General features: G+C 40.8%; 1 long non-coding RNA gene across 1 annotated transcript; it reads left to right on the forward strand.

The window, feature by feature from the left end:
• The first annotated feature begins 82 nt into the window (after positions 1-82).
• Positions 83-3,146, forward strand: LOC115307403. Its single transcript, XR_003915727.1, has 3 exons — positions 83-220; positions 1,115-1,225; positions 3,071-3,146. It is a non-coding gene; the product is annotated as an uncharacterized LOC115307403 (long non-coding RNA).
• Positions 3,147-4,445: the final 1,299 nt, after the last annotated feature.

The following is a 4,445-nucleotide window of genomic DNA, read 5'->3' on the forward strand; positions in this document are numbered from 1 at the left end:
CCCAAAAAATCCCCAAAAAATCCCCAAAAAATCCCCAAAAAATCCCCAAAAATTCCCAAAAAATTCCCTGTTTTCCAGAGCATCAAAGTCAACTGGTTGCCGCCTCCGGCGGGATCCCAGAACGGATTCCTGACGGGATATAAAATCCGCCACCGGAAAACCGCCCGGCGAGGGGAGATGGAAACCTTGGAACCCAACAACCTCTGGTACCTGTTCACGGGTCAGTGGCTTTGATCCCGGATTTTTGGGAATTTTGGGAGTGAAATCCCAAAAAAATGGGATTTTTAGGACGAAAAATGTGAATTTTGGGGGATTTTTTAGCCTAAAAATGGGGATTTTTGGGGGTTTTTTAGCCTAAAAATGGGGATTTTTGGGGATTTTTTAGCCTAAAAATGTGAATTTTTGGGGGTTTTTTAGCCTAAAAATGGGGATTTTGGGGGATTTTTTAGCCAAAAAATGTGAATTTTTGGGGATTTTTTAGCCTAAAAATGTGAATTTTTGGGGATTTTTTAGCCTAAAAATGGGGATTTTTGGAGGGGAAAAATGGGATTTTTTTTTTTCCCTTTGTGGGAGAAATGGATGGCAAAAAGGGGAAATGAAAATTAAGGGAAAATGGATGGAAAAGAAGGAAAAATTGGTGGGAAATAAGGAAAAATGGGTGGAAAAAGGGAAAAATTGGTGGAAAAAAGGAAAAATTGGTGGAAAACAAGGAAAAATGAAAATTAAGGAAAAATAGATGGAAAAGAAGGAAAAATAGAGGGAAAAAGGGAAAAAATGGTGAAAAAAAAGAAAAATAGATGGAAAAAAGGAAAAATGAAAATTAAGGAAAAATAGATGGAAAAAAGATGGGAAAATAAATGGAAAAATGGAAAAAATGGTGGAAAATAAGGAAAAATGAAAATTAAGGAAAAATGGATGGAAAACCAAGGAAAAATAGATGGAAAAAAATATGGAAAATGAGAACAAACAGATGGGAAAAAACGGATGGAAAAAAGGGAAAAATCACTGAAAAAAACCCAAAATTGGTCAAAAAAAGCACCAAAATTTGATTTTTTTTGGTTCAATTCTTTTCCTGGTTTTTTGGGTTGATATTCCCATTTTTTGGGGTTTCCAGGGTTGGAAAAGGGCAGCCAGTACAGCTTCCAGGTGTCGGCCATGACGGTGAACGGGACGGGCCCGGCCTCGGAATGGGTGACGGCGGAGACGCCGGAGAACGACCTGGATGGTAACGGAATTCCCGGGAAAAAAGGGTGGGAAGAGGGGGAAAAATGGGCTGGGAAAGTGGGAAAAATGGGGGGGAAGTTTGGGGGGAATTGGAGGGAAATATTGGGAATATTGGGGGAAAAAAGGGGGGGGAAATTCAAATTATTATTGGGAATATTGGAGGAAAATAGGGGGGAAATATTCAAATTAATAGTGGGAATATTGAGGGAAAATAGTGGGAAAAAATTCAAATTATTATTGGGAATATTGGAGGAAAATAGGGGGAAAATATTCAAATAAATGTTGGGAAAATTGGAGGAAAATAGTGGGAAAATTCTGGGAAAATAGTGGGAAAATATTCAAATTAATATTGGGAATATTGTCTTAAAATTGTGGGAAAATTGGAGGAAAATAGTGGGAAAATATTCAAATTAATAGTGGGAATATTGAGGGAAAATAGTGGGAAAATATTCAAATAAATGTTGGGAAAATTGGATGAAAATATTGGGAAAATTGGAGGAAAATATTGGGAAAATTGGATGAAAATAGTGGGAAAATATTCAAATAAATAGTGGGAATATTGGATGGAAATAGGGAAAAATATTCAAATAAATGTTGGGAAAATTGGAGGAAAATAGTGGGAAAATATTCAAATTAATATTGGGAAAATTGGATGAAAATAGTGGGAAAATTGGATGAAAATAGTGGGAAAATTCTGGGAAAATAGGGGGAAAAATTCAAATTATTATTGGGAATATTGGAGGAAAATAGGGGGGAAATATTCAAATAAATAGTGGGAAAATTGGATGAAAATAGTGGGAAAATATTCAAATAAATAGTGGGAAAATTCTGGGAAAATAGGGGGAAAATATTCAAATAAATAGGGGGAAAATTGGATGAAAATAGTGGGAAAATATTCAAATAAATATTGGGAATATTGGAGGAAAATAGGGGGAAAATATTCAAATAAATAGGGGGAAAATTGGATGGAAAAATATTGGGAAAATTCACTGAAAATATTGGGAAAATCCCTAAAAATTTTGGGAAAATTCTCTAAAAATTTTGGAAAAATCCTCTAAAAATTTGGGGAAAATTCCATAATAAAATATTGGGTAAATTCTCTAAAAAATTTTGGGAAAATTCTCTAAAAATATTGGGAAAATCCTCTAAAAATATTGGGAAAATTCTCTAAAAATTAGGGGAAAATTCTGGGAAAATAGTGGGAAAATTGGATGAAAATATTGGGAAAATTCTCTGAAAATATTGGGAAAATTCTATAAAAATTTCGGGAAAATTCTCTAAAAATATTGGGAAAATTCTCTAAAAATATTGGGAATATCCTCTGAAAATATTGGGAAAATCCTCTGAAAATTTGGGGAAAATCCCTAAAAATGTTGGGAAAAAATTCTCTAAAAATTTCAGGAAAATTCTCTAAAAATATTGGGAAAATTCTCTAAAAATTTTGAAAAATTCTCTAAAAATTTGGGGAAAATTCTATGAAAATATTGGGAAATTATTCAAATAAAATGTTGGGAAAATTCTCTAAAAATATTGGGAAAATTGGCTGCAAATATTGGAAAAATTGGATGAAAATGTTGGGAAAATTAAATTAAAATATTGGGAAAATTCTCTGAAAATATTGGGAAAATTCTGGGAAAATATTCAAATAAATATTGGGAAAATTCTCTAAAAATATTGGGAAAAATCCCTAAAAAATTCGGGAAAATTCTCTAAAAATATTGGGAAAAATCCCTAAAAATTTCGGGAAAATTCTCTAAAAATTTCAGAAAAATCCTCTAAAAAATCCCGGGAATTCCAGGCCTGCTAAAGCTTAATTCCCACTATTTTTTTTCCCTTGGAATTCCAGAATCCCAAGTGCCCGACCAACCCAGTTCCCTCCACGTCCGGCCCTTGGCCACCGGCATCGTGATGACCTGGACGCCGCCCTTGAACCCCAACGTGGTGGTCCGCGGCTACATCATCGGCTACGGCGTCGGCAGCCCCTACGCCGAGACCGTGCGGGTGGACAGCAAGCAGCGTTATTATTCCATAGAAAACTTGGGTGAGGGAAGTTTTCCCGGGATTCGGGGGTTGGGGGGGAAAGGGATTCGCCTCCGGGATTCCGGTGGGTTAGGAGAAGGGAGGTTGGAGAGGCCTTGTAGGCCTCGAAGGCTTTGTAGGCCTCGCAGGCCTCGTGTGGTCTCACAGGCCTCACAGGCCTTGTAGGCCTCAAAGGCTTTATAGGCCTCAAAGGCTTTGTAGGCCTCGCAGGCCTCGTGTGGTCTCAGAGGCCTCACAGGCCTTGTAGGCCTCACAGGCTTTATAGGCCTTGTAGGCCTCACAGTTCTTGTAGGCCTCATAGGCCTCACAGGCCTTGTAGGCCTCAGAGGCCTCTGTGAGGCCTTGTAGGCCTCAAAGGCTTTATAGGCCTCACAGGCTTTGCAGGCCTCACAGGCCTTGTAGGCCCCATAGGCCTCACATGGTCTCATAGGCCTCGTGTGGTCTCAGAGGCCTCACAGGCCTTTTAGGCCTCAAAGGCTTTATAGGCCTCAAAGGCTTTATAGGCCTCACAGGCCCCATAGGCTTCACAGACCCTACAGGCCTCACAGGTCTTATAGGCCTCACAGGCCCCATATGGACCCATAGGCCTCACAGGCCTCATATGGCCCCATAGGCCTCAAAGGCTTGTTAGGCCTCAAAGGCTTTATAGACCTCACAGGCCTCGTATGGCCTCAAAGGCTTTATAGGCCTCACAAGCCTCGTAGGCCCCATAGGCCTCACAGGTCTTACAGGCCTCACAGGCCCCATAGACTTCACAGGCCCATAGACCTCACAGGCCTTATAGGCCTCACAGGCCTCGTAGACCTCATAGGCCTCACAGGCCTTGTAGGCCCCATAGGCCTCACAGGCCCCATATGGACCCATAGGTCTCACAGGTCTTGTAGGTCTCACAGGCCCCATAGGCTTCACAGACCCTACAGGCCTCACAGGTCTTATAGGCCTCACAGGCCCCATATGGACCCATAGACCTCACAAGCCTTGTAGGCCTCAAAGGCTTTATAGGCCTCACAGGTCCCATAGGCTTCACAGACCCTACAGGCCTCACAGGTCTTATAGGCCTCACAGGCCCCATATGGACCCATAGACCTCACAGGCCTTGTAGGCCTCACAGGCCTCACAGGCCCCATATGGCCCCATAGGCCTCACAGGCTTTATAGGCCTCACAGGCCCCATAGGCCCCA

Source organism: Manacus vitellinus, unplaced genomic scaffold (assembly GCF_001715985.3).
Source record: "Manacus vitellinus isolate BGI_N305 unplaced genomic scaffold, ASM171598v3 ctg7180002438654_pilon, whole genome shotgun sequence".
NCBI lineage: Eukaryota > Metazoa > Chordata > Aves > Passeriformes > Pipridae > Manacus > Manacus vitellinus.